The following is an 18804-nucleotide window of genomic DNA, read 5'->3' on the forward strand; positions in this document are numbered from 1 at the left end:
AAAGTATCCTTCTGTTTAAAACAAACCCAGGAGAACTAAATCTGACAATAGACCTGCTCCCATGTTTCCATGAAATATAAATACTACCCATGGAGTCAGAGGGGTGACTCGATCCATTAGCAGGATTCTCACCTTGAGTGTTATGTGAATACCTGGAAAAATTCCAGGCTGCAACCCCAGAGAGAGGAGCTTATCCAGCAGAGGTCCTGGCGGGGCAGGGGACTCTTGCTGTACAGCACATCATCCCTTTGCATCACCTACAACAAATGAGTCCTCTTGGTATCCTTTCCCCTCATAGCCCTGCACTATAGAATCATAGAATCATAGAATCGTTAAGGTTGGAAAAGACCTCTAAGATCATCGAGTCCCACCGTCGACCCAACACCACCATGCCCACTAAACCATGGCCCTAAGCGCCTCATCTACACGTCTTTTAAATACCTCCAGGGATGGGGACTCCACCACTTCCCTGGGCAGCCTCTTCCAATGTTTAACCACTCTTCCAGTAAAGACATTTTTCCTCACGTCCAATCTAAACCTCCCCTGGCGCAACTTGAGGCTGTTTCCTCTCCTCCTACCGCTTGTTACTTGGGAGAAAAGACTGGCCCCCACCTCGCTACAACCTCCTTGCAGGTGGTTGTAGAGAGCGATGAGGTCTCCCCTCAGCCTCCTTTTCTCCAGGCTGAACAACCCCAGTTCCCTATGATACGGAATGCATGCTTGAGCCAGCGTATTTCTTTCCCTGCTGTATAATTCTTGATCCTGATCTCTAAGACTTACATCAGGGGCTGATCCTGAGAAAATGCAACTTCTTGGAAAAGGTCAGTTTCAATGAAATAGTTATTTTTAAATTGCCTTTTAGAAATGCACTTATGTAACACATAACAAAGGTATTTTTCAGGATCTCTGTCAGATTTTTAATCCCGGTCATGACAATATTCTCCATTAGAGTATCCTGGCTTTAGCTTAGCCTTTACAGCCAACACCCTGAAATTTCTCCAACTACACAAGACAAAATTCTCTGATCCTCTGGGAACTGCAGTGTAATGCTCAGAGGTCTCCACTTAGCTATTCCCAACTGGCTTGTACACCAAACCTTTTCAAGAGAGCCACATCTCAGAGAAGTCCATGAGTGCTGGGATGGGGAAACTCATTCAAAGGCTTTTTGACAGCTGCAGGAATGAATGAAAGCTGCTTTTCCTTTATTGCAGTCAGTAGCAAAGGGCACATGAACTGGGACTGCTACTTCGGCATTCAGTATTCTAAATTTGCTTTAGCCTTCAACTATCATTTTATAAATTTTCTTAATTTTCCCTTTTCTGCACTGTGACCTGCTTGCGTATCAGAATTATGTAGAAAAAAAGGAGCAGGAAAAAAAAGTACTCAGTGAATCCCATAGCAAAATAAAGCAGCTCAAATTTTAGTGAAGGAAAAAGATCCATTGAGACTCTTTCTGGGTCTTGACCAAGCTGTACCTCCAGTGGTTCACTTCCTGACTGGAGCTGAAACTGCTGCAGGCAGGATTTGGCCATATCCCTGAATGGAGGAAATTAGGATGCAGCGGTGCTCTCAGGCAGCCACACTCCAGAGTTCAACCCAAGGCAAAGTCTAATGCTTGTCTGCATTGATCTGTCTCCAGGCTCAGTCAGGGAGGAGACTCGGGGGTGAGGACAGGGAACAAAGCACATAGTTCATCTCAAAATACAGGATGTGTCTGATGTTGTCACAGAATCAAGTGGTCTCGGCATTGTGGATGTGACTTTTGGGCCATTCAAGCCAGAAATGGGAATAAGCCGGGTACCTGTAACATCATTAAGCCAACAGAGCTCATACAGAAAGTAACAGAAAAGCAGGTATGTGATTCAGTCATTGTAGAAGGAAAAGCTGCCCATCATCAGAGGGGTTTTTTGGGTTTTTTTTTTGAGTCACTAATTTGGCAAACAAACCCTATGTTGTTTTTTGATGAACAAATAAGTTTGGCTGATAGAAATACCTTTACAGACGTAATGTACTTTGATGGCTGAAGGTGTTCGACTCAGAGTTGCACTTTTGTTCTTGTTAAAATAATGAGATCAATAATGCTGTACTTATGGTATCAAGGACAGAACGAGTGACAGGTCTCAGGGCACAAATGTCACTGGAAAATCATTGTGAGGTGAAGGAATTTTGAAAGAAAGTTTACAGAGATCTAGTCCTGATGATGTTCAACATTCTTAATGTTGATCTACAAATACAAATGAAAAAGTTACAGATAAAGTTTCATAGTGTCAAATAATGGTGAGGGCTGGGCAATCACGCAGAGCCTATCTGAGTTAATAAAATGCATTTTCTTGCTATGCTGATGCAAAGTCACATATATATAGGCATAAGGAAGACAGGAAGGCCACAACCAGAGAATGGCAGACCAAGAAAACAGCAACTCTTTAAAGGATTTAAGGGTTGGAGTGGACTGGCAGCTCAACATGAGCTCCTGTTGCAACCGAATCACAGCAGAGATTAATGGGATCCTTAAAAGCACCAGCCATGAAGCAGTGGCTCAGAGCAGAGCACAGCGTTGAGGAGACAGGCACTGGGATTTGGTGCACTTAAAGGACCAACAAACATCAGATGCAGTGACAGAAATGAAGTATTGGTTGGAAAACTGGGAAAAACATCTTCTAGTGAAGCTGGGATTCACCTCTTCTAGCTTCTGATGTCTAAAGCTAATGTGAGATGAATCCTGCCTGAGGTGGGTTAGAGAGCTGAAGATCGTAAGCTCAGAAGAAAGGTGTTTGGATGGCATTGGGGTGTAGGTATGATGTTTCTGCAGAGCTTGGGTGATGACAGACCATCCTGACCAGCAGAGATGAGCATGTCAGGGAACTGCAGAAGCCAAAAAAATGCAAAAGAGAAATTCAACACAATTTTTTTTCTCAGGGAGAGTAAAGATGCTTGGACTAAACTCCAAAGGGGAGTGCTGAATTCCCCAACTGTGGACAAAAGCAAGCTTGAATGGATGTCACGCTTTGACCAACAGCGTACTTAGTGGGCCTGAAGCCAGGAGAAATGGGGTGACTTCACATAGTGTTAGGTATGAGTTCAAACCAGGTCATCCCATGATCCTTGTTGACCTTCCACTCAGCTTGCTGCTCTTTACTTGTTAGAAGAACCAGCTCTTTGCTTTCATTTAAAACCCGGCTCCCAGACCTGAAGGCCTGTTGGGAGGACCTGTGCTCCTGCGGAAAACTCCACAGCATGTTGTGGGCAACAGAGAAAATTACTCTTCCCTCCACGAACTGTTTGCTAAGTCAGAAGAGGGTGTGGTGACGAGAGCAGTAAAATATGGGATCTAATCTGTGCACCTGCTGCAATATCCCCTCTCTCCGCCAGTACAAGCAGCCCGGGCTCCTGATTTATGGGCATGATTTATGTCGCCTTTCCACGCTGTGGACTGCTTGTGCACTCTCCTTGAAGCAATCTAAGCAGAACATGATATGAAAAAGGACAGACTGCATCGTATTTCTGTCACACCGCTTGTCAGACAGAACCAAAAAGCAAACTCTGGTGAGTTGAACTTCCTTTCTTTTTAATCCTAGGAGAGTTTTGGCTCAAAGTGCCTTTCTGTAACTCTCTCAAGGAAGGGCGAGGGGCAGTGAGTCTCCTGAAGCAAGTGCAAGATCTGTGCTCTGCCTTTTGCCTTTGAGGCCAGGGAATGAGCCTTTGCTTATTTTATTTAGTAAGACAGATCTAGCAAAGGCGGAGTAGATGCAGGCATGATTTGCCCCTCTCCATTTCATGGTTTGGCCTCAAAAAGAGGAAAGTGAAGGTTTCATCCCACTTAGGAAAGCAAGCCAGTCTTACTTCTGAGCTGTAGGACCGTGATGACAGTAAAGGGCTGAGATTCAGGCATGACCAAACAGTAGAGCCTGCAGACGTTACTTAGATCTTTGTCATCATTTCACCTTGTCTCAGAGGAGATGTGGGCCAATTGGTGCTGTATTGGTGATCCTTGTAAGGTTGATGGCCTTGCCCTTGCACCCATTTTGGTGGAGGATCCTAGGCAGTGCCAAAGGAGATAGACTCACAGAGAGCAGGTGATCATATTATCTCCCTGCCTTGGTCATACTTTTGCCAGAAATGGCAAAATCCTGCTAGCTATTTTGCAAAGGAGGCATTGCTGCCTTTGGGTAACTGGGGAAGAAGAAGAGGGTAGAAGTTTTAGAAAATCTGAACCAGAAAACAATTCCTGTCAGCAGAAAAATTTATCCTGGTTTATGCCCAACCAAATGTGAGTTGGTGTCTCTGTACTTGCCATGTCAGACAGAGAGCAGAAGTGGGTATCTCAAACATAACGTGAACTCAAGGCTCACAATAATCACTCCATGATGACCACAGCACAAAATGAAGTCAATAGCTCATTAGACAAGAACATGTAGGCAATTAGTGTTAATTTCAGTTGACAATTGTAACCCGATGGCTGACTGAAACACCATAATCTGTCCTAAGGAAATAGTTCTTAATAGCTGCTTAATTAATGATAAACAGACCCTTTGTTGTTGCTGTTGTTTAAAAAAAAAAGAAGAAAGAAATCAGTGCAGATTTTCCTTGCCACATGTGCAAAATGCATTCTGGAGGGCCAGTGCTAACGAACCTTGGTGACAAAGCACATGCCCATTGCTTCATCCTTTCATTCCAATGGCATGAGATGGGAAGTGAAACATGGTGTATGATCTTGTCATGGGAGCCTGGGAAACATCCATCCCACGAGAAGCTGCTCCAAATGGGCTGGAAGAGAAATTCAGGCAGGCCTTGCGTGCTCTGCCCACAACTTCAGAAGTGCCGACATCTCCTGGAAACTCTTGACACAGATCGTTGTTCTGTCTTCCTGATGCTTCATCATATGTTTCCTGCATTGCTCTTCTTGACTGTTATTTATTTTTGACCAAGGACATGTGTCTGTAAATAAGCAGTCTAACGAGTCTGCCTTTTGCTTTTTTTCTGGATTTCCAAATATATATACCCTATCCCTCTCCCAGCAATGTCCTGGTGCACCCAGTAGACTTGTTGCACACCCATATCTGAGTACTCCCAACATATATTTCATCACGTCACCCTTGTAGGTACTTCAGATGACAGCAGAGTTTTGTCACATGGGGTCTCTCTCTGGCAAGGGCCTGGAGTTACCAGCTCTGTTCTGCATCGCACAAACAGCCTTGCCACAAATGGCAAGGATGCTCTTCCTGGACATCCCCAAATATAAAAAAGCATCATCATTTGAATTTCACAGTGGGGGAAATAAGCCATAGGAAAGGAAATCATCAGGCCATACATGAAGCCAGGAACAGAATGCAGATTCCATAGCTTTCCTTCCTTGAGAAGCTACGGATGAGTCTCTCCACTTCCTAATTAAGGTTTTCAAGGATTGCTCATCATTCCCTGGACATTCCAGGGAAGAGCACATTGAGGAAGGAGGTGTACAGGAGGTGGACCTGGGGCCTCACCTCAAACCCAACTTTAAGTGTCCTCCATCAGATAGAAAAGTATCGATGATTAATGCATGTGGCCTTGAAACCAGCTTAGAGGCAACTTGTTAAAGTGCAGGGTAGATTGGACTGATTTGGACCCTGCATCAAGTCCTGGTACCTTCTCTGGCCTCCGTATCACAACAAGGCAGCTTTCACCACCCACACAGCACATGTTAGATTTGAAGCAATCCTGTTTATTGCTTCCCTGGCTGGAAAAGTTCCCTCTGGCATTCAAAGTGACCACCAAGGAAGGGAAGGGAAGGGAAGGGGCACGATCTGGTTAATTTGCGGCACTGGGAGGTCAGTTCTGCAGTAGGCTGGATCCCCGGCCACGGCAGTCGCTGCAAGGCTGAGGCTCTGGTTCCCTTCCCATCTGTGTCAGGCAGTCCTCCTCCTGGTGCATCCTTCCAGCTGCTTGGGATGGGCTGAGAATTTAATTTCTGGTGCAGCTTTGGGTGGGTGGATGACTCCTCACTCATTGGGCTGCTTGAAAGGCTGGCTGAGGACTGCTCCCCGAGACGCTGGTGTCCTGGTTTCGGCTGGGATAGAGTTAATTTCCTTCCTAGCAGCTGGTACAGTGCTGTGTTTTGGATTTAGCATGAGAATAATGTGATAACACACCAATGTTCTAGCTGTTGCTAAGCAGTGCTTACACTAGTCAAGGACTTCTCAGCTTGCCATACTCTGGAATCGAGGAGGTGCACAAGAAGCTGGGAGGAGGCACAGCCAGGACAGCTGACCCAAACTGGCCAAAGGGATATTCCATACCATATGACATCATGCTCAGTATATAAGCTGGGGGGAGTTGGCCTGGGGGCGGTGATTGCTGCTCAGGGACTGGCTGGGCGTCAGACAGTGGGTGGTGAGCAGTTGCATCACTTGTTTTTCCTGGGTTTTGTTCCTCTCTCTTTTGTTGTTTTCCTTTTCATGGCAATTTATTGTTGTTGTTGTTGTTGTTACTATTATTATTTTATTTTATTTTATTTTAATTATTAAACTGTTCTTATCTCCACCCATTAGTTTTTCTCACTTTTGCTCTTCCAATTCTCTCCCCATCCCACTGGGGGGGCAGGGTGTGCGAGCGGCTGGGTGGTGCTCGACTGGGGTTAAACCACGACAGCTGGTTAGCCCAGATTTGCTGCTGGCAGGAGGCAGGGGTCCATTCATGAGTATACCCTTGCACAGAAAACTCTTTATAAGTGCCATTAACTTTTTATTAGTACTAAACCCTCTGGGAAAACAAAACAGAACAGATGACTATTTAGAAATGCAGTTATTCCTAAGTGCTCTTGGTGGCCTCGTGCTGCAAGAGTACCAGGTGTAAAGTGATTTCTTTTACAGACTTTGAATGCTGCTGAGCAGAAGCTGTGGGCTGGAAGCAGGTATTAGTGGGTGACTTCTTTGGGCTATGATGAGCAATCCTTGAAAACCTTAATTAGGAAGTGGAGAGACTCATCCGTAGCTTCTCAAGGAAGGAAAGCTATGGAATCTGCATTCTGTTCCTGGCTGCAGGTATGGCCTGACGATTTCCTTTCCTATGGCTTATTTCCCCCACTGTGAAATTCAAATGATGATGCTTTTTTATATTTGGGGATGTCCAGAAACAAAGTGCTGGAGAGGAGATAGGCATACATGGGCTTGATTTCAGTTTTCCTCTTCCATGGCAGAAGCAGACAACCTGTTCTGGATCCACAGGTTAAGCATGGGGCAGGTTCTGCATAGCAGTTTTTTTACTCCCGTTTTCACTGTGTGCTGTTTTTTGGGCTTCCATCAATAAAAGTCTTCTCCATGACTGTGGTACATAAGAAGGAGCGTTACACTTAATTTTCAGTGAAAGAGTTTCAAGGTAGACAGGGAGGAAATCTTCCTAGTACAAGAGGTCATGGTACTTCCATCTCTGGAAGTCACTAAGCAGACAAACACCTCTGAAAGACAGTTTAGATTTGCTTCTGACTTGGGATCTGGTCTGAGATCCTTTCCAGACTTATTTTCTATGGTGAAGACATTCCTTGCAGCATGGAAAAGTCTTCTTTTCATATTGTTCTCCTTTTCCCACTACTGATTCCCCCCCTCTCCTCTTTGCCAAATCATTGCCCTTGACTGCAGGAATCATTCCCTCTTCTGGTACAAACTCTGGGGCTACCCATCTCCCTGAGGTTTTGACTCCAGCTCCTGCAACCCAACTTCCATAGTTCCAGCTCCTGACACTTCAGTTTCATCTGCTTCCTCCAGTAGTTTCAGCTTCTGTGTCCAGCCATCTCTTTCACAAAGAGGAACCATCAGAATTTCCACTTGCTATAATTTCAGCATCAACTTTGGATCTGATGCATACTTCACTGTTGGCAGCAACAGGCAAGTTCTCCACACCCCCAGTGCTACCACTACACGTTCATGGCTCCAGCATTAACTCCGAGCCTCCTGAACCATCCTTACTTCTGTCCTTGGCTCCTGCAACTCCAGCTCCCCATCCACTGCAAACCCACAACCGAGAACACGGAAGGGGTTTGTGAGGTGGTATCCAGCTGTGAAAATCATACAAGAGGCAGGATTGCTGTCCTTTCCTCAGCCACCTGCCTTCCCCCCGAGCCTTTCTTTTCTTTCCTCTCTCAATGCAGGACTTCCTTTACCTTCTTTCGGGAACTTCTCCTCCACCTTCTCCACCATATTCAGCAGCTGTTTCTGCAGTAATTGTTTGCCTTGTGAAGATTTCTTGGTGGAAGCACCGGGTACTAATCTGAAACCACTTATACCATGGCTGTAAATTTTATCTTGGATCTTACAACACAAGGGCTGTCATGTGCTCCGCCACAAAAACAGAGGAAAAACCTTGTCAGACCCAAGAGCCCAAGGGCCTGAAGAGCCTTGTTTGCCATTGCTTTGCCAACATGCAAGGTCTCGCCGCGGCCATGTAACACTGGGAGCACAGCCTGAAATACTGGACAGCTTGCAGACAGCACAGACATACAGAGCCTCATGTCTGGGCGCTGTAACAGATCTCCAATAGATATGATGGTGCAAGTGCTGGAGAAGCACTGTGGCAAATCTATGAGTATTGCATAACTCCAACCGGTGGGACCACACAAGGGACTGGATGTGGGATGCTGTAGAGAAGAAGAGAGAGGCCATCAGTGCTGTTGAAGCCAGCTAATCCTGCCACGTCCCCAAGCCCCTGGTTTGTTTATCCCATGGGAGGGTTGTTGCAGGGCACTCTGCCTAGTGGAGAAGAGCATGAAGGGCCTCATGGATTGAATCCCATCATGCTGGGCCAGCAGGAAAAGACTTGCTTTCCTTCCAACTCAGCCACTGCAGCTGAATCTGTGGGTCTGAATCCCCCTCTCTCTTCTTTTCAGCCTGCAGCAGAAAAAACCCCTCCATTCACAAGGGTTTCTTCTGACCTCACTCATGTTTTCCCAACACCAACGTGGCTGAGTGAACAAGGGCGGGATTTGGAGCTACCGGGAGCCAGCCTGGGAGCCAAGATGATTATGTCCCTTGGCCCCGACCCAAATCTAATGTGAAAACCCTCCTCCCCATGCTCACCTTCCACAGTCAATGATCCCTTTATCAGGTGGGCAGTTACTAACTCTCCTCTTGCTCTGACCGCTCCAAAAGACCTCCAGGGCCCGGCGAGGGGAAGAAGAGATGATCTCCATTGAGACCTCAGTGCTGCCTCTTAACTCCTCAGGTTTCTTGCCAAAGTCCTGGCTCTCTTTTGTGTTGCTTCAAAAAAGGAATCATTATCGTCTCTTTGCCTATATCCCTCCCTCCTCCGTCTCTATTCAGGCATAATGGGGTTTCTCTGAGAAAAGAGCTGATAATATCACTTCTCAGGCAAAGAGGCTTAACTCTCACCTCGGTGGGTCCGGGAGGGTCCTGGCACGGAGGTCTGGCAGCCCCAAAGCACGACCTGTCTCCCCGGGAACGTGTGCTTTGCGAGGAGTAATGCTCTGCTGGGTAACTGCACAAAAGCCACCAGAACACAGTGAGCAAACAGGGCCAAAGCTATTAAAGCTTGGAGAGGGCTGCTTATAGGTATCACTTTTTCCCCCTGAACGCATAAGAACAAAGAGTTCCATGGAATTTGGATTATTTAACACGGTAAACATTAAGCAACTTGTGGTTGATGTAAATGCTTCCTTAATAGGCTGGTGAAATTCCTTGGGACCTGTCCAAATTCATGTATAACCTCCAGCTCTGCTCTCGCAGACGTCGTCTCCCTCCTCCCCCTAGATGCTTTTTTTAATGCCACAGTAGCAGACTAACGTAATTTGCAGCAGAACAGATGCCTGCTCTCCCTGTGCGCTGCACAGGGAGCCCCAGTGCCTAGCTCAGGACTTGGTCTCCCATTCATTGCGACAGTGTAAGTCTCGCGTGCCTGGGTCCCCATCCTTTCAGCAATGAATACCGAAATACTTTATTCAAAGTGAAATAGCTTAAACAGGAGCTTTTGTGGTGAAAGTCCAGCCCAGGATATCTTAAAGGTCAATGGTTGGGTTATTTTGGTGGTGGCAAGTCAGACTCATTTGTACTCTAACTACAGGCTTTGTAGGTACAAAGAGAGTGGGAGGATTTTTGAGGTTAGGACACGTGTGGAAGCCCATGTAGGTGTGCCTGGGACACATGGTCCTGCTCCTTCCCTTGCATTGACTCTGGCGCTGTTTGAACCTCTGTTTTGGCTCATTTCATTGTCAGAGAACCGAACCAGAAAAGAAAGGTCACTAGTTTTCTGAGAGTTTAGTGAGCATCAGAGCTCCCATAAGAGTAAGAGTGCAGACGTGACCAGGAAGAACTGCAATTTTTTAACTGTTAGAGCATCTTATCTTTCCTCTGAAGACTCACCAGAAACTCTGCTGAGACCCTAATCTGGGAATCCCACCAAGGCTTTCTTGGGAGTTAGAATTTTTAGGAGCTCTACAAGGATTTGGGTGTTTTAGGGTATATCCTCCAACAGAAACGCAGATCCTTAGTGAGGCTTTAGGTGCATCTAATAACAGGCAGGGTCTGACAGGTGAAGAGTTCTCAGAAGAAAACTGAAATTTCAGATTTAGGCAGACCATGATTTTCAGACAACGATTTTCAGGCCATGAAGGTAATGGGCTGGAAGAGGTGTCCCTGAAGGTAGCATTACAAATGAGAGTGGGAAGAAAAGACCTTGCTTAGCGCTATGATGGAGTCTTAGGCACCAAGGGTTTTAAATGTGTATTTTTCTGTATCTCTATGAATGAACACTAGAGTGAGAAATATAGTATATGTGAAGGGTAATTTCAACATGCAGATTTTTTAGATTTTTTTTTCTTTCGGTCAAATAAAATCTGCACATGATTTCAGACTCTCAAGAAATTATCAAAAACTTCAGCCCCAAATCAAGGTTTCCTCAGTTTTACAGAAGTTTTAGCTAAAACAATGTTATTTTAGCACTGTGATTTTTTTTTTTTCCCACTGAGATACCAATTTGCTAAATAAAGCAGGAACATTGTATAAAGCTTTGGTTTAACCAAATAATCAAAAGTTTTGAGTTGAAAAACAGTTGGGATGGAAAAAGTCCAATCTCATCAAGCCTTTGTAGACAGAGCTGACCTCTGGTCCTGAACATCCCCGTGCTGTTTTTGCCTTTCTCAGCTGTAAGGGACTCTTAGATTTAAGGGGTACCTGCACATCATTGACATTTTCCACCCTTGCCCAGAGGTATGTGCAACCCCTGACTGAAGACAACATGTTTTATAACATACATAGACCGGGGTCTGCAAAACCTTTTTGGTCTGCTAGCCATGTGCCATGGTGCATCCAGTTCATACTGTTTAACTCCCTCTGTCCTCTTGTAAATCAGTAGCCACCCCCGAACACAGCACACACACATACTCCTTCTCTGCCCATCATTCTCCTACTTTCAGCTCCACAGATGTCTTCACGCTCCTGGATGCAAGCTGCCCAGGGTCAGGTGTAATGCAGAACTGCTACGACGGGCTTTTTTTTTTTTTTTTTTTTTTTTTTAACCTCCTTGTTCAAAGATGCAGCTCAGTAGCGAATCCACGTGTTCTTCCTTGCATGGATGATTGTGAATGCTGACACATTCTGCGAGGTGGCTTTCGATGGCCAGGCATATGGTGTAGAAGCAATCCTGCAGTCCCGGGGGAAAAGCTGCCTCTCCACATGGCATGTCAATCCAAGCCTGTTTGCACCTCTCTTTCCCTCCCTCTCGTTTGGATGTCTGTTGAGTGGTAGAGAGACAGAGTGTTAATCGTGTCACGGGAGCCTGGGTCTGCGCCAGGCTGCCTGGCTGTACAGGCTCTCATTGAGCTCCCTCTGTGCTGGGAACAGAGGGGCTGTCATTCCCACGAAAAGCAGGTGCTGACTGAAGCCCAGGGCCAACCTCGCTTGAACTCCAGAGCAATTACACCTGGCTTCCCTCCCTTCCAGCCTGCGACAGGAGGAAGAGCAGTTAAGCTTACAGTTTTGTCCCATATTTCCTTATAAGTTGCACCACCACCCCCCCCCGTCATCAAACTCAGCCAGTTGCCACCATCGACAAAATAATTTGCGAAACTTGTCTTTGCTGCAGACGGCCAAGGTGATAAGTTGGATTCAGCTGCTGCTGAGTGTGGCCCCTAAACCCCAAAATGATAGAGCTGGCTCCCTCTGGCTTGCCCCAAAGATGACTGAGTGGCCCTTGGGATGGACAAAGAAGGGAGAAGCAACTTTCCTTCCCTTAGCCAAATGAATTATTTATCTTTTGATGTAGAAGTTCAAGTGGATTGTATATCGACAGACAGACCTGGGCAGGAATTCAAAGGACGAGTGCAGAGCAAAATAAGAGGGGGCCAGGGACCAAGAGGCACAGGCAGGCTGACCTCCGTGCTGCTCAGCTCTGGTCCCCTCTAAAGAAGGTTGGCCACGTCTACATCATGTGGCAGCTGCGCCTTACTCTCCTCTTACTCCACCCACCAGTCTCATATTTGCTACGGTTTTCACATTCAAAGTGTCTGAAATAACGTGGATTCTGCTGCCATACCTCAAGACAATGCAGTTATAGCATGAATGCATATGTTGCAAGCCTGTCTGAAGACGGAAAGCCTTCTAGGCTAGGTTTGGAGCAGTGCGTGGGGTGACCAGAGCCCAGCTGGGTGCAATCTCACCCTTCCAGGCTACGGGGTGAGGTCGCAGGATTGAATTATCCCCACAGCCATGTCTCCAAGGGAGAAAATTAGGGTGGTCCGAAACAGGGCCAGCAAGCTAGGCGCGGGTGAAGCAGTGTGGAGAGGGAGGGGCCCAGGGCTCGAGCAGCCTCCCTGGCCTCCCTTCCTCAGCAATGTCCGTCTATCCCGAGTTTCCACTTTGGGGAACATTCCACAGTTTTAATGTATTATTTTTTATGACTAAAACCCAAAGAGCATAGCTATTCACCAAGAGGTGACATCTGGCTAAATAAATAACAATTACTGGCTGGTCCAGCACATGTTTTGTTTCGACTGAAACTTTGTTTTTAATAACTAAAACACAGAATATAAATATGACTGTTGCATATTCAGACACATGCACACATGCGCGCACACACACACATATAATTTTTTTGTGTGTTTGGAAGGCAGAGTAAATTCCACATGAAAGAAAATAAAACTCAGTACTTTTATCCATGTGTTTCAATTATTTAGATCTAAATAAAAATGGTGTGGATGTCATCCCATTTATTTTTAGTCATTTTGATTGCAATAAAAATAAGACTGAAAAGAACATTTCAGTAAAATGTTCCTGACCTTGTCTAGCCCTGCAGAGGACAACTTACTTGCTGTTCTGACTGTTATATTTGCTGAGCTCGAAACAAGTACAGAGGGGCAGGTAGTGAACCTGCAGATTTTGGGTCTCTGGTCAGTCAGCATCTCCGTGTGAATCAGGACCTGCATTTGGGATTAAAGGAAGATAAGTAAACAGAGCAGATGGTGCAGGCAGAGATAAAACAGGATTGGGTGGTTTTCCCTGCATCACACATTGGTCCAGGCTCAGAGGAACAGCTGGAAACATAAGTTTTTACTTGACCACTGTCCGGAAGACCCCAGACCTTCTGCAAGGCAACGCATCTTTCACATACGTCACTCACATAGGCAGGAGGAGGTTTGAAGGTAGAGGTGACTCCTTCTGCTAGAACAGCTGGAACAACTGGATGGACACTGAGGAGCTTGCGGGTGCATCCTGAGGTGCACGGCCTTTCCAGCGTGAAATAGGAGCAGAAAACTTCAAAGGCAAATGCAAGATGAGAAGAAGTCCTCTGAGTTTAAGTAGAAATGGTGCAGAGAAAGAAGGTGGCTGGTCCTCGCATGGCAGAAGATGCTTTAGTAAAGGGAGACACGGTAAAAGGATTATCACGCAAGGAGAAGAGAGACACAAGTAACTTAATTCAAGCTGAACATGGGGAGGTTATCAAGAGAAAAATGATAATCTGTAAAACAGATATCTCCAGACAGTGTTTTTCAGTCGTGCTCCATGATAAATAGATATGGACAATCAGATTTTGAAGGAGTTTATATGTTATACCTGGGCCTGGCAAAAGTTGTAAAGCTGCAGTACGGAGCCCACCACAAGACCTTCACTCATGATCCAGGGGGCACAAGGGAACCACTAGTAATAGGGGAGAAACCATCCTGAACCAGCCTCCAAAAAGACGTAGCACTGCGGCTGTAGTGGGACATGTGTTTTAGATACACATAAGCTGTTCGGTGTCATTCTGTCCGTCAAACAGGACACACAACGCTGAAAATAACCCCTGGGGTGTGGTTGAAGTAACCTAGGGGAGATCAGAGGAGTCTTCTGAGTATCTTTGGGATCCCTTTGGTTTTGAAGGAGAAAGCAGGAAATTTGAGGGGGTCATTCATCTCCGCCTAGAGGTGTGTCCTTGAACACAAAAGCCTAAATGAAGGTGTCCAGTGTTAGATGCTCTGGGTTATCTGGCAGATCTGCCTGGGACCAACATGCATGATGTGCAGGAGATCTGTACCCTTCTGGTGTTAAATCTCTGCTTGGGCAAGTGACTCACGCTATTACAACAAAACGAACCTGAGAATAATCTCTTCCTCCATTCAGAAGCTGATTCCCAACTCCTTTATGCCCTGTGCTAGTGTTCAGGGCACCGAGTACAAAGTCAAGAGTGCAAAATCAAAACCACCGTGTCTCTCTCCCCATTTCCAGATGATGCTTTAGCAAATCAAGCACCGCTGTGCAGGGGATCCTGAAGGCACCCAGGAAATTGTTGGATGTTGTGAACAGGGTAATTAACACCGCAACAAACCCACAGCTACCTCCAGCAGGCCGGACTCCCTGTGTGCAGCCCAGGGGCGTGTGAGTGCGTGCGCACCAGTGTGCTAAATAGGTAACCAGATGCCAAGGGGAAGAATAGCCAGAGCTGCAAAGGGCAGATAAAAACTGTCTCCGCTCAGTAAAAAGATCTGTCTTAGCCCAAGTGAACTGTGTTTTTACATTAATTAGAGTCTCAGATGACACCTCCCTTTTATTCCCTTCATCCTTTCCTTCCTCTACCTCAAATGTTGGGCAAGATCCAGCAGTTTTCTTCCCAGCCTCTGCCTGTTTCTCCTTCCCGCGGTCTGCCCTAGTCTCTTCACACGCAGGGGAGAGGCTTCCCCTCGATTAGCAAGACACAGGTGCACTTCTGCAGGGTGCTGGCCTCGCTGGCGTCATTGACCTTGGGGCAAGGAGAGGTGCCGCACACAGCCGCGGGGATCTGCTGGCACTTTGCAAGGACATCAAAGGCAGCACGAGGCACAGGTCGAGTTTCCATGAGGCTAACACCCCATTTGTTCAGGTAGGACTGTCATTTTACCCCGTGCCAGAGCAGAAACTGGAGGCAAAGAGAAAGGGAAAGTTATGCAGAGACTTGCAGAGACTTACAAAGATGGGATGAGGAACAGGAACAGAGACTCTCATAATTCCCCTAACACAGTTTTCTGGGAAAGAAAGTGCATTAGAGGCTGGAAAAGCAGCGCGATGCGGGTTTGTGTGCCTCATATATGAGGCACAAACACTGGGGGAAGTTTCAAAAATATAGCAGGGAAAAGGGGTGAGTGGGAACGGAGCCTGTCGTCTGCCTGGCCCATCTCTTGGGATGAGGTATCAGTGTTTGCAGACGGTATGGACTTCAGGGCGATGTTCAGCTTGAGCCTAGCAAGCAAAGTCTGGTGCGGTGTTGTTTAACCTGTGGTTGTCAGGCTGTTGCAGGACCTGATGCAGAGCACCAGAGAACAGCCAGCAGAAAAGATTGCAAACAATTCACTTCCACATTTCCACAAAGCTGGCAGACGCATTCAGGGATCAGCTCCTGACCGGTGCCTAGGCTGAAGTAAACTACGAGTAAGTACAACAGCAGCAACAAAAAATTTATAACACTATAAAATGTTCTTGGCCAGCAAGCTAAGAACTTTCTTTATTGACCATCTCTTCTTCCCCTGGCTGTCAGGTAGCAGTGCAATGCAGGACAGTCTGGCTGCTAGTCCTCCTTAAAAAGTTACACAGACATTCAATAAAATAAGCAAATAATGTTAAAAAACAGGAGTAAGAAACTCTGCCCTGGTGAATAGGGAGACAAAAAAACATTTGGGCTTTTATAAATAGCTGGATGATTCTGGACTCTTTGTTGTTTCATTTAGGCTGTAAATTTAGACTTTTGCAGACAAAAACCATCTGCTTCTAGGTGTGTGTAGCTTTGCACTGTGGAGCCAGGACTGTGCACCATGCTGATGTACTGGTGACATCTCCTTCATGGGGTATGGCTGGGGACAGAGCTATTAGCTGTGTAGCAGCTGGTTGCCCCCGCTGGTGGGAATAGCTCATCTCCTTCCCAAGTCTCTGCTCTCAGCTGGCTGAAAAGGAAGATTTTACTCATTGCCTCTGTCTCAGTGGATCAAAGCACCCCTTGATGGTGAGGAAAGAAGTCATCATCCCTTCTATGAATGGGGAAACTGAGGCATGGGATGTCAGGGAGGGGAAGGACTTGCCTAGAGTGCAGAAGGAAACCAATGGCAGGGACAGAAATGCTTCTGATGACCTGAGCCAAGCAATGAGATGCAAACCTGTACCGATGTCGGACCGGGTGCACCCCACTTCAGCTATGCCAAGGTCAGTTGGGATTTGGGAGCACCTGCGGTCAGTCCGCAGCAAGGTCCTTCAGGAGGGAGCAAGGGCAGAAAGGGCGAAAGATTGGGACGCTTTTGTATCCCACAAGAACAAAAACAGAGAGAAACCTTCAGAAGACAGGGTGGGGAGGCAGGGACAGGTAAAAGGAGGAAACATTCACGTCTGAGATCAATTCCTCCAGCTTCTCCCCTTTCACTAGCAGCCCAGGACATTTGGGGCGGTGGAGGCACAAAACCCAGCCACAACACTGCTGTCCATTTATCCGCAGCCTCCAAGTGGACAAGAGGACTTATTCTCCTGGCCTTAAGAATGAAATCTTCCCAGGGTAGGAGGCTGAGCCCAGGGCCTGGGGAAAAAAACCCTTTTCATTGCGAGTCATTGGGAAGAGATAAAGGTCTGCTTTGCTGGGTATTTCGCTTGTCCTGCCAGCGCACCTTCTCAGCCCTGGGACAACAGTGGGGCCATTTTAAAAGGCCCTTTAATTATCTATTTCCTCCCATTGCTGCTGCTTGCAGAGGGAGCTATGGAAAGAAAAAAAAAAAAAAAAAAAAAAAAAAAAAAAAAAAAAAAAAAAAAAAAAAGGGAAAAAAAGGCTTATTTCAACAGTCCTTATCTGATAGCGCATTCAAGATGAGTTTCTCGTGCTCTCCCCCTCTCCCAGCCCTCCCTCTGTTTTCTTTTCTTGCCTTGCTCTCCTCCCAGTGCGGCAGGAGTGGGTTTTGTTTTCTTGGCCACCAGGAATATGGGGCCGAGCGGTGTGGGTGGAGGAGTGGTGACAGGGTTAACAAAGGAGACCTCACTTTGCAGATAATGACTGGCAGGACACCCAAGCTCCCAGTACCAGGATGTCTTTCAGGCTTGCTCTAATTCAGCGCCATTGTCCCGGGCTTTTCTAAAGGAGGATGACAGCTGACATCAGCTCTCTATCTGCAGCAGGTTTTGTCCTTTTCTTCCAGCTCAAGCCATAGATTTCCCCGATTTGTTATGCAAAAACCAACAGAGGCTTTTATTGATTTTTCTTTTTTTCTGTAAGAGCGGAGTGCCAATAAATGCTGTTAGATACAGGCCTTCACTGAGCACATTTTGATCTATGTTTTCTTTTCAAGTCTGTGCATAGGGTACTACTGGATTGGTGCAGATTTACAGTGTGCCAGGTACCGCAGAGACCTCCTGTGAAGATGTCCCCACCAAGCAGTGCCTTTCTTCTGGGAAAACCACCTTGAGCTTACCGCAGCCCTCTGCAAAGTCCCTGAGGCATGTTCAGATGATTGCATGAACCCTTCCTAGACCCTGGTTCTTGGCCAGAGACAGGGGACTGTGCTAGAGGGATGGCTTCTCTCACACAGCAAGGCTGCTCTTGCATCTTCAGCCCAATTTTTGCAGTTGTACTTTGAGGTGTGTTCCCATCCGTGGTTCTCCTGCAACCTCTGCATCGTCTGAATCCCCCAGCTTCACATTTTGGTGGCATGTAAGGACAGTCAGAATGATCAGCCTAATCCTCTAGGGAGCGATGAATAAATCCCTCAGTAGGACAAGAGGGGCGGTGATCAGTGGGCTGTCAATAAGTTCAATTAAATACACCTTTTCCTGCCTCCAGTATCTCCTCCTCCAGAGTCAAGCACATGTCTGACTCCTTTGGGCTGTGGTTAATTTTGCATCAGGTTCAAGCACCTCTGCAACACAGCAGTTGGTACCCTCCCAGTGCTACATACAGACTGAAAGTCTTAGAAATAAGTTAAAAAAGATCAACCTGATCACTTAGATGGACCTTTGTTTTCAGAAACTCTCAGTTTCACCCCAATACCCCTGCATCAGCCTTTATAACTAGCACACAGCTATCTCCTGCAAAAAGATATCCAGACTCAATGAGCTGTTCCTGAGAGAGGCTGCATCCCTGTGCTGCGGAAGAGTGCTCCCACAGCAAACTGCTCTCACTTCTCATTCGAGTTTTCCCAGCTCAGCTGCCCTCAGCTTTGCTTCTCCTCCTACCGTTTCCTTCCAGGTTACAGAATATTTTCATGCCTGTATTTTCCTCACATGATGTTCCTTGTGCAACATCCCTCCCCACCTTCCTTTTGATACGCAGAACATGAGCTGTCTGTGCCTCCGCCTTTGAAGTTGGGTTGTTTTTTTTTTTTTTGCAACTGAATTGCCTTCATGGTGT

Source organism: Aptenodytes forsteri, unplaced genomic scaffold (genome assembly GCF_000699145.1).
Source record: "Aptenodytes forsteri isolate BGI_AS27 unplaced genomic scaffold, ASM69914v1 Scaffold236, whole genome shotgun sequence".
NCBI classification, from domain to species: Eukaryota; Metazoa; Chordata; class Aves; order Sphenisciformes; family Spheniscidae; genus Aptenodytes; species Aptenodytes forsteri.